A 12,317-nucleotide genomic window follows, 5' to 3' on the forward strand; every position below is an offset into this window, starting at 1 on the left:
TCTAATCGCCCCAACCCTACGTTCCCATGCCCTGACACCTCTTGAAAAAGTGATGGCAACCCTCCATTTTTTAGCGAGTGGCTCATTCCAGCGAGCATCTGGAGGTGTGGCTGGGATGGTGCAGTCAACCATGAGCAAATGTCTACATCAGGTGGTCCCTGCCATACTGCGGCGCATGAGCAACCAGTTTGTCATGCCCACCCAGGAGGACCAGCGTGTGCAAGCAATGACAGACTTTTACAATATTGCTGGCTTTCCTAAGACCATCGGGGCGATTGACTGCACCCATGTGGCACTACAGCCCCCCCATGATACTGAACACCTGTTCAGAAACAGGAAAGGCTGGCATTCGATCAATGTCCAGGTGATCGTAGATGCACATGGCCTCATCTGGCACGTTTGTGCCAAGTTTCCCGGCTCGTGCCATGATAGTTACATCCTAAGGCAGACCAAGATCTACAGAGACTTTGAGATGAACGTGTATGGAGACAGCTGGCTGATTGGTGAGTGACATTGGTGTCAGGTATGCCCCCCCCATGATGCAGACATCACAAGGGGCACATGCATGACTAATATCCTCCTGTCTTTTCCCTTACAGGTGACTCAGGATATGCCTTGGGACCCCACCTGATGACCCCCTTTAGGAACCCCCAAACACCCGGAGAACGAAAATTCAATGAGGTGCACATCCAGACCCGGGCTATAGTAGAGCGGACTTTTGGCCTGCTAAAGTCAAGATTCAGATGCCTTGACAAGACTGGGGGTACACTATTGTATTCCCCAGACTTTGTATGCCAAATTATTGGGGCATGTTGCATACTGCACAATTTTGCTTTAAGAAGGGGCATGCATGTGGAGATATGTCCTGACCTAACCCCCCCACCCAGGCAATCCCCCCCCCCCCCCAAACCCCTCTACCCGGTCTGCTGAGGGCCAGGCAATCAGGAGACAACTGTCTGAAGGCATCTTTGGCCAGTAAATGGATCCTAATTATATTTTTGTTTTTGCTTTGCCCAGAACAAATCACAGAGATTATGTGACCTTTAAATCTTTACTTTGCAAAATAAATGCACATTACTTATATGCCAATGAGAATGTTTTTTTTTAGTTACAAAACGCACATTAATTATCTCACAATGAGAATGCATGAATGCACGTCACTGTGGTCCCTAGCACAGACACATCACATGCACATCGAATTGGATTAGATCCAAGTACCCCCCCCCCTTTGGTACTTGGGAGCAGTAACGCCCCGCCACGGCTCCAATTATGTCACTGTGCATTCATACACCATTCAGGAACCTAGTCCTCTTCTCCCTGGTCCTGGGGATCCCTACTCCACCAAAACTGAGGGTGACACCCTTATGTTTTCAGGAATGCCACCCCCCCACATTCACACATCATTCATACACATAAACCAAATCATAAGTACAGTGTAAAAAAAAAAAAAATTCAAAAAAAAAAGTACCCCTGCAAATTAGGGATGTTGCCGAGTGCTCCTTCTGGGCTGCCCACGGGCACGGGCACGGTCATGGGCACGGGCACGGCCACGGGGACGGCCACGGCCGACTGGGGGATCTTCACAGGGGGGGGTCTGTGCAGGGGAGGGAGTATTTTCAGGGGGGGGGACTGTGCAGGGGAGGGAGTATTTTCAGGGGGGGGGACTGTACAGGGGAGGGAGTATTTTCAGGGGGGGGGGACTGTACAGGGGAGGAAGCAGCCTCCCCTGGTGTCTGTCCTCCTGCTGGCCTTCCCTCCAAGGCAACGGCTATCCTTGTCAGACAGGAAGTAATGTCAGCCGTATTGGCCTGCACAGCCCGGGTATTGGCCTGCACAGCCTGGGTGAGGGCAGTCACCTCCTGGGCCACACCTGTTGTGGCGTTCCTCAGGTCCCACAAACAGGTGATGACCCCCACGGAGTTGGTGGCCACGTCACCCAGTGACTCCCTCATTGCACCCAGGCTGCGCTCCACCTTGCTCATTGTTTTTTGTATTGCAGACAGACTGCGGGTCTGCCGGACATTGTCCCTCAACAGACTGACCGGCAGACGCACCAACCCCCCCCTGTTTTCAGGGGTCGGCATCCTACTTGCCCCTGAGGCTTGTGGCCTTGGAGGAGGAGTTGGAGTGAGCCATGGGTGCTGCTGCATGTTGGAGGAGGGTTGGAAGGGGCGACCCATGATGGTGGCCTGACTGCTGGGCGCCTGTGGGGTTCCCTCAGGGGATGATTCAAAGGTCATATCTTGGCCCATCATTATTTCCTGCCCAATCAGAATATTGTCATCTTCCTCCCCCTCATCCTCCTCCCACTCAACATCCAAATTAGGGGAGTTGTGGGCACTCCCCTCCCATGGCGAATCCTGCCCTTCTTGGGACTCTGCATGAGCCTGTCTTGGGGGTGGTGCAGCAGCCTGCCCTGATGGGCCTGCAACCTCCTGACCTGATGGCCCAGCCACCTCCTGGGCTGATGGGGCTGCCACCTCCTGGGCTGATGGGGCTGCCACCTCCTGGGCTGATGGGGCTGCCACCTCCTGGGCTGATGGGGCTGCCACCTCCTGGGCTGATGGGGCTGCCACCTCCTGGCCATCTGGGGAGGACACAAAACAATCACAGGTTGTTGGATCCACACACTTGGCACATCTTCCCTTCCCCCACCCACACATGCTAATCACCAGATAGAAATTCAAAAAAATTACCTGTCCTCATAAGAGGATCATTGTCAAAGCCAGGCAGGCCCACCACCTGCTGTGGGTGGAAACACTGGGCCACTGCCCATTCCTCCTCACTCATCCTGACTGGGCAGGGTCCCCCTCCTCCAGTGCCCCTGGTATGGGCATGCAGCGTTGCCAGCTTGTTCCGGGACACGCTCCTCAAGTCATTTTTTTTTTTTTTGAACTCCAGCGATGGTCCTGGTCTCCCCCCCCCCCCCCGCCGCATTGATCCGATCGGTGATCTTTTGAAGGATCTCCTTCCTCCTGGCTGGGGTGGTGGTGTGGCTCTCAGGGCCATGGAGAAATCGCCCAAATTTAATGACGCCCTGAGCAAGTATATGCTTCTCTGCCAGGGTAAAATTAAGCTTCCTGCGCTTGGGAGCCATGACAGACAACACCCAGCAACAGGGAACTCACCCAAAAAACAAACAACAATACACACACACAACAAAGAAAATACAAACAAGCAAAAATAAAAAATATACAGACAGCTACTATTAATTCGAAAACAAACAGGCAAAAAAGGAAAACAAAAAATATAAACACAACCAAAAAAAAAAACTTATCAAAAACAAACAGGCAAACAATCAAAACAAAGAACAAATTATAAAAAACAAACACCAACTATACCCTCCAACTCCACAAACACTTTTCTCACAAACCAATCTTACCAACAAACACTGACAAACGTTCAAAGCAGAAGCAACTTGCTTTAGGAAGGGAACACAGGGAAATACTTTTGCAATTGAAGTCTGTTTGACTGGGGCTATTTAGACACAGGGCGATCTTCAAACTAAGTACGCTTGGCCTTTTACCTATCTCACTGATTGCGCTGACCAAAGTTCTGCACATGCGCAGTGAGGTCCAGATTCGTGCGCACATGCGCAGTACGGCCGGCACTTCATTTGCATGGGTCACGGCTCATTACAATGAAGCACGCCCACTTCATTCCCACTTGCCATAACCACGCCTTACGCATTGAAACTTAAGTTAAGCATGGCGCAGTTTTGTGCGCAAATGCACTGAGAATACGGTACTTACGACACCAACTTAGGGCGCCGTAACTTAAATGACATAAGTTAGATAATCCTAAATTTACACATGTTTTTGAGAATTTGGCCCAGTGAGACTGCAATTTATGTTTTTTTTAAGTATTTTTCAGAATGTTTCAGTTTGTTTGCGCTCCCGCAAAAACTTTGAGCACCAGCCGTCACTGATAGTAAGGAAAGTATATTTATTTATTTATTATAGGCACTTATATAGCTTTGTCAATTTACACAGCATTTTTATTATACATTCACATCAGTCCTCGCCCTCAAGGAGCTTACACTCTAAGGTTCCTAACTTACATTCATACATACACATACTAGGGACAATTTAGACAGCCAAATAACCTACCAGCATGTCTTTGGAGTGTGGGAGAAAATCCGTGCATGCACAGGGTGAACATGCAAACTTGCTGTAGGTAGTACTGTGGTTGAGATTTGAACCATCAACTCTAGTGCTGCTAGGTGAAAATGCTAACCAATGTACTGCCCGTATTTACTTGTTTTAAACTTTGTTTTTACATTTATTTAAACTTCCTGGTTTCCAGGCCTAGGCAAGTTATGTCATGTATTCATGTCAGGAGTTTTCGGGAGGGGAGGAGGGTTTTTCTCAGCAGATGGATTGCAGGACGTAAATGGCTGCTACATGGATCACATGCCCTTGCTGAATTGCCACAACCAGAAATGCTAGGGATGTTTTTCAAAGTGATTTCTCAACAAAATAAAAAATGGAGACATGGATGGATGGGAGAGTTTTCTTTATCGTTGGATGCATCTTATTTTTACCAGTTTGTCTATTTACTGGCTGAATACTCTAGAATATGTAATTAATAATTTCTCAATAAAACAATCCTGATTTTAAAAAAAAATTGTGTTTTTGGTTTGTGGAACTCAGAGGCAGTGTACTTCCGCTTTAATGACCACATTTTGTATGAAGGTGCTCTTCTGGAATGTGGCCAAGTCACTATTCAAGCCATCAAAAACTGGTGATCACCCCACTTTAAAAAGGGCCATAACATATATGACTTTGATGTGTTGGCACCAATCTTAGTGGCTTTTACATGTATCTGGGGTTAATATAAGACTAAGTAAAACAAAAATACACAAAACATCCTAGAGTGCCTGTAATTCATTTATTAACCACTTAGGACCTGGACCAATATGCGGCTTAAGGACCTGGCCCCTTTTTGCGATTCGGCACTGTGTCGCTTTAACTGACAATTGCGCGGTCGTGCGACATTACATAGTTACATAGTTAGTCAGGTTGAAAAAAGACACAAGTCCATCCAGTTCAACCACAAAAAAATAAACAAACAAAATAAAAAACACAGTACAAAACCCTAACACGCAACTCCATACCCACAGTTGATCCAGAGAAAGGCAAAAAAAAACAGCAGAGCATGATCCAATTTGCTACAGCAGGGGAAAGAATTCCTTCCTGATCCCCCGAGAGGCAATCAGACTTACCCTGGATCAATTTTACCTACAAATCTTAGTACTCAGTTATATTATGTACATTTAGGAAATAATCCAGGCCTTTCCTAAAGCAATCTACTGAGCTGACCAGAACCACGTCTGGAGGGAGTCTGTTCCACATTTTCACAGCTCTTACTGTGAAGAAACCTTTCCGTATTTGGAGATGAAATCTCTTTTCCTCTAGACGTAAAGAGTGTCCCCTTGTCCTCAGTGTTGACCGTAAAGTGAATAACTCAACACCAAGTTCACTATATGGAACCCTTATATATTTGTACATGTGGATCATATCCCCCCTTAATCTCCTCTTCTCAAGAGTGAATAAATTCAGTTCCTCTAGTCTTTCCTCATAGCTGAGCTCCTCCATGCCTCTTATCAGTTTGATTGCCCTTCTCTGCACTTTCTCTAGTTCCCGATATCCTTTTTGAGAACTGGGGCCCAAAACTGAACTGCATATTCCAGATGAGGTCTTACTAATTATTTGCACAGGGGCAAAATGATATCTCTGTCTCTGGAGTCCATACCTCTCTTAATACAAGAAAGGACTTTGCTTGCTTTGGAAACGCAGCTTTGCATTGCATGCCATTATAGAGCTTATGATCTACCAAAACCCCCAGATCCTTCTCCACTACGGATCCCCCCAGCTGTACTCCCCCTAGCATGTATGATGCATGCATATTCTTAGCCCCCAAGTGCATAACTTTACATTTATCAACATTAAATCTCATCTGCCACATAGTTGCCCAATTAGACAGAGCATTGAGGTCGGCTTGTAAGGACGTCCTGCAAGGACGTTATTCCACTGCATAGCTTGGTGTCATCTTGGTGTCATCTGCAAGACAGAAATGTTACTTTTGATCTCAGACCCAATATAATTTATAAAGATATTAAAAAGTAAGGGTCCCAACACTGAACCTTGGGGTACACCACTGATAACCTTGGACCATTCAGAGTAAGAATCATTAACCACAACTCTCTGAATTCTGTCTTTCAGCCAGTTTTCTATCCATTTACAAACTGATATATCCAATCCTGTAGACTTTACCTTACACATGAGCCGTGTGTGCAGAACTGTATCGAACGCTTTTGCAAAATCCAAATATATCACGTCCACAGCCGCGCCTCTGTCCAGGGTTTTACTTACCTCTTCATAAAAGGAAATCAGGTTTGTCTGACAACTTCTGTCTTTCATGAATCCATGTTGTCTGCTGCTTAAATAGTTTTTTTCCTGCAAGAACTCATCCATGTGGTCTTTTATTAAACGTTCCAGTATCTTCCCAACTATAGAAGTTAAACTAACAGGTCTATAGTTACTTGGTAAAGACTTTGTTCCCTTTTAAAATATGGGCACCACATTGGCCCTGCGCCAATCCAGTAGTACTATTCCTGTCATTAATGAGTCCCTAAATATTAGATACACTGGCTTTGAAATTACAGAGCTTCTTTTAGGATCCGTGGGTGGATGCCATCTCGTCCAGGTGCTTTATCCACCTTTATTCTGTCTAAATATTTCTGGACCATATCACTTTTGAGCCATTGTGTATCATTTGGGGCTTTGTCACTCCCACCCCCATTATGGACACGAGCTCCCTCATGCTCCAATGTATACACAGAGCTGAAGAAAGCATTTAATAAATTAGCCTTCTCTTTCTCCCCAGTCACCCACTCTAGATTATTTTGTAAAGGGCCTACATGCTCAGACCTGACCTTTTTACTATTAATATACCGTATTTTCCGGCGTATAAGATGACTTTTTAACCCCTAAAAATCTTCTTAAAAGTCGGGGGTCGTCTTATACGCCGGTAACCTAACATCCCTTACCTTATCCTAAGACATGTAGAATCGCGGCCGTCCATTTTTCAAAGCTGCGCCTCCTACTTCTTCTGTTCCGTGATAGGCGGAACACTCAGCTTCCCAGGAGGCACTGTGTTTAGTGTCCGCCTATCACGGAGGCCCTCTCGTCCTCGGTCAGGCATGTCATAAGGGAAAAGCGAATCTGGCATGTAATGGGGCACAGTGAGTCTGGCATGTAATGGGGCACAGTGAGGCACAGTGAGGCATGTAATGGGGCACAGTGAGTCTGGCATGTAATGGGGCATAGTGAGTCTGGCATGTAATGGGGTACAGTGAGTCTGGCATGTAATGGGGCACAGTGAGTCTGGCATGTAATGGGGCACAGTGAGTCTGGCATGTAATGGGGCACAGTGAGGCATGTAGTGGCACAGTCTGGCATGTAATGGTGGCACCGTGAGGCGAGGCATGACTAGTAGGAAGGGGGTAGTCTTATACGGCGAGTATATCCCAAAACCAACATTTTAGCTGGAAAATTGGGGGGTCGTCTTATACGCCCAGTCGTCTTATACACCGGCAGATACGGTATTTAAAGATTTTTGTTGGGGTTTGTCCTACTATCTTTTGCAATCTGCCGTTCATTTTGAATTTTTGCATCCTTGATTTCCTTTTTACATATCCTGTTATATTCTTTGTAACATTTAAACGACACTAGTGTTCCTTCATTTTTATATTTTTAAAAGCTATTTTCTTATTGTTTATAGCTTTTTTAATTTTGTTTGACCGTGAGCCACATAGGTTTTATTTTTAGCCTTTTAAACTTATTGCCCATGGGAATATACTTTGCAGTGAGGTTCCAAACAGTCTTTTTGAAGAATTCCCATTTCTGTTCTGTGCCCATTGATGCCAATATTCCCTCCCAGTCTAAGTCCTGGAAAGCAGCCTTCATCCTTGAAAAATTTGCTCTCTTGAAATGTAGTGTTTTTATCTTTCCTGTATGTATTTTTTGCTTATAGTTAACATTAAATGAAATCATGTTATGATTACTGCTACCCAGGTGTTCCTTTATCTGAACATTAGTAATAAGCTCTGCATGGTTTGAGATTACCAGGTCCAACAGAGCATCATTTCTAGTTGGGGCCTCAATAAACTGGACCATAAAATTGTCCTGCAATAGGTTTTTAATTTTTTGTCCTTTAACTGTCCCAGCAGTGCCATTAATCCAGTCAATTTCTGAGTAGTTAAAATCCCCCATTATTATCACCGTCCCAGCCCTTGCAGCCCTTTCCATCTGTGCAAGGAGCTGAGTCTCCACCTCCTCATTAACATTGGGTGGTCTATAGCAAACTCCAATGATTAACTTTGAACTACGCACATCTGTATGCAGTTCCACCCATAATTCTTTAGCCTCATCACACTCTCCATCAACCAGGTCCTCTTTCACGCTTGCTTTGAGGTCACTTCTCACATAGAGACAGACCCCTCCACCTTTCCTTTTTACCCTGTCTTTCCGAAAGAGAGCATAGCCAGGAATATTAATAGCCCAGTCATGTGAGGATTAAAGCCAAGTTTCAGCAATACCGATTACATCATAGCTCTCCTCATGCACCAGAGCTTCCAACTCACCTGTTTTGCTTGGCAGACTTTTGGCATTGGTAAACAAACACTTAAATGTATTGTTACATTTTTCTCTGGTGTTTTTCATATCATTTTTAGTAGTACAAATGGCACTATAATTTCCAATGGCTGTTTGCAACATGGGAACTTTCTTGTCACCTACCATAGCCCTCCCCAAATCTATCCCCATTCCACTCTTCATTAATGTCTGACCCCTAACTGACCTGTGTGCCTGATGTAATTCTAGTTTACCGTCCCTCTCAAGTCTAGTTTAAATACTCCTCCAGCATTCCCATAAACCTCTCCCCCAGCAAAGCAGACCCCCTTCCATTCAAGTGCAAACTGTCTTTAGCATATAGGTTGCACACCAATGAAAAGTCAGCCCAGTGCTCTAGAAACCCAAATCCCTCCTTCCTACACCAGGTCTTTAGCCATGCATTCAGCTCTCTAATCTCCCCCTGCCTTTCCTCTGTTGCGCATGGCACAGGCAATATTTCAGAGAATATCACCTTGAAGGTCCTTCCCTTCATCTTGCAGCCTAGTTCTTTAAATTGATTCTTAAGGAGCCTCCACCTTTCATGTATACTGTCATTGGTTCCAACGTGGACCAAGACAGCTGGGTCATGCCAAGCCCCTCCCAGTAATTTATACACCTGGTCCACCACATGCCAAAACCAGGCACCAGGGAGACAGCAAACCATTCGGTTGAGGCGATCCTGGCGACAAATTATTTTATCAGTCCTTCTGATTATAGAATCCCCTATTACCACCAACTGTCTAGGCCTACCCGCACTCCCCTCCCCACCTCTACTAGATGGGTTGCTCTCCCGGCTGTTAGGGGGTAGCAGTAACATCTAGGGCTGCCACCTCTGTGTTTGCCACCTCCACATCTTCACCCAACTTGGCAAATTTGTTTTGATGCACAAATACAGGACTGGCCTTCCTTTTCTGCAAGCCCCTTCCACTCCCTCTAACTACATTAACCCATCTCCCTATCTGATAATCCTGACTTGCCCCTCCACCCTCCACATCAACCTTACTGACCACCTGCTCAGCGAGCAAAGGACCCCTATCAAGGTTGTCCTTTCTACCCATTGTTGCAACTTGCTCCTCCAGATCTCTAATGTGAGCTTCCAGAAGGGCAACCTGCTCACATCTGTCACAGGGGTATCCATCCTGGAGCTGTTGCACCAATTTTGCATACATGTGGCACACTGTGCACTGAGCAAAACCTTCAACACTGCTAGCACTCATTTCCCAGTTACAATATATTTACGTGGCTCCCAAACAAAATTGGCGTCGTTCTTTTCCCACAAATAGAGCTTTCCTTTGGTAGTATTTGATCACCTCTGCAGTTTTTATTTTTTGCTCTATAAACAAAAATAGAGCGACAATTTCGAAAAAAAATTCAATATTCTATACTTTTTGCTATAATAAATATCCCCAAAAAATATATAAAAAAAAACATTTTTTTTTCTCAGTTTAGGCGTTTAGCCGATACGTATTCTTCTACTTATTTTTGGTAAAAAAAATCGCAATAAGCATTTATTCATTGGTTTACGCAAAAGTTATAGTGTCTACAAAATAGGGGATAGTTTTATGGAATTTTTATTAATATTTTTTTTTACTAGTAATGGCGGCGATCAGCGATTTTTTTCGTGACTGCGACATTATGGCGGACACATCGGACACTTTTGAAAAAAAATTTGGGATCATTGTCATTTTCACAGCGAAAAGTGCTATAAAAATGCACTGTTTACTGTGACAATTACAATGGCAGTGAAGGGGTTAACCACTAGGGGGCGCTAAGGTGTTAAGTGTGCCCTAAGGGAGTGATTCTTACTGTAGGGGGGTGTGGCTGGACATGTGACGTCACTGATCGCCGTTCCCTATATCAGGGAACAGACGATCAGTGACACTGCCACAGAGAAGAATGGGGAAGGTGTGTTTACACTCACTTCTCCCCGTTCTTCAGCTCCTGTGACCGATCGCGGGACACCGGTGACGATTGGGTCCACGGGTCCCGTGGGTGCGGTCACTGAGCTTCAGGCTGGGTCGTGAGCGCCCGCCGGCGGCATGCACGATCCACGGCTGGGATCTTAAAGGCGACGTACCTGTACATGCCTGTGCCCAGCCGTGCCATTCTGCCGACGTATATCGGCGTTAGGCGGTCCTTAAGTGGTTAATAAAGTAATTCTAAGTATTGTGGTTTAATTTCAGTCAATAAGCTAAGCTTTACAAGAGGTACAATGAAGTTTTGCATAATCTAACTGTGAAAACAGGCAATAACAAGACATGTGGGGGCTATTTACGAAAGGCAAATCCACTTTGCACTACAAGTGCACTGCAAGTACACTTAAAAATTTGGGATTTTTTTACTTTCACTTTCAATGATAATGGTAAAGAGGACACAGGAGAGGATGATTCTTACTAAGGGGGGCACTGACATCAATAAAAACCGACAACTTTTTTAATCCCTCTCCACTCTATACAAAACAAAAAAAAATATGTTGTCTTTAGTTATACTTTAACTGTACACCCATGTGTACCATGTTTGCCCGTGTGGGGATGCAGAGGTGGTCTGTGGATCCCCATGCATGCAGTCCCATTCATGTCAATTGGGACACAGCTGCTGCATGGACACAGCCACTGCTCTCAATTTGACATCCTTGTGGGTGCGGGTGCTTGACCCCAAACACAGACACTGTGAGTTTGGGGACAAGCACTCGCATGTAGACATGTACACACTGAAATATTTCATTTCGGAATTTCGTTTTCATCCGAAAAATACATTTATTTAGTTACTCCCGAAGTTCGTTTTTATTTATTTTGTTTCGTTATAAAATGCATTCGTCTGAAAATCCGAATTAATTAAGGTCGAATATGTCAATTGAAGGCTTATGGTGTCTGCCAAATGTTCTAAGAACATTTGACGGAGCAGCTAAACTGTATGACCTCATACACACGATAGGTTAACCAGAGGACAACGGTCTAAAGGACCGTTTTCATCAGTCCAAACCGATCGTGTGTAGGCCCCATAGGTTATTTAACCTTAGGTTAAAAAAATGAGAACTTGCTTTAAAATTTAACCTATGGATTGGTAACCAATAGGTCAAAACCGATCGTTAGTATGCAAAACCATCGGTTAAAAACCCGCGCATGATAAGAATAAAGTCGACGCCTGCTTGGAAGCATTTAACTTCGTTTTTTCAGCACGTCGTTGTGTTTTACGTCACCACGTTCTGACACCATCGTTGTTTTAACTGATGGTGTGTATGCACAACGGACCATCAGTCAGCTTCATCGGTTAACCTAAGACAACGGTCCTTCAGACCGTTGTCCTCTAGTTAACCTATCGTGTGTACAAGGCCTATGATGCCGCAATCATACATTTCCGGTCGAATGTTCCGCCTACAAGCTATAGAAGAATTCTAATGTTGTATGACACTAGTAATAATTATATTTATGAATTATTATTACTAGTCAACTAACATTCAAATTCTTCCATAGCCTATAGGCAGAGCATTTGACCAAAAATTTATGATTGCGGCGTCGTACAGTTTAGGTGCTTGTTGAATCTTCTTAGAACTTTCGACAGACACCATAAGCCTTCAATGACAGATTCGACGTTTGTATGTTTTTCTCTGCTTCGTCGAATCTTCATCGTTCATGTCGAATG

Source organism: Rana temporaria, chromosome 4 (assembly GCF_905171775.1).
Source record: "Rana temporaria chromosome 4, aRanTem1.1, whole genome shotgun sequence".
In the NCBI taxonomy this organism is placed as follows: Eukaryota; Metazoa; Chordata; class Amphibia; order Anura; family Ranidae; genus Rana; species Rana temporaria.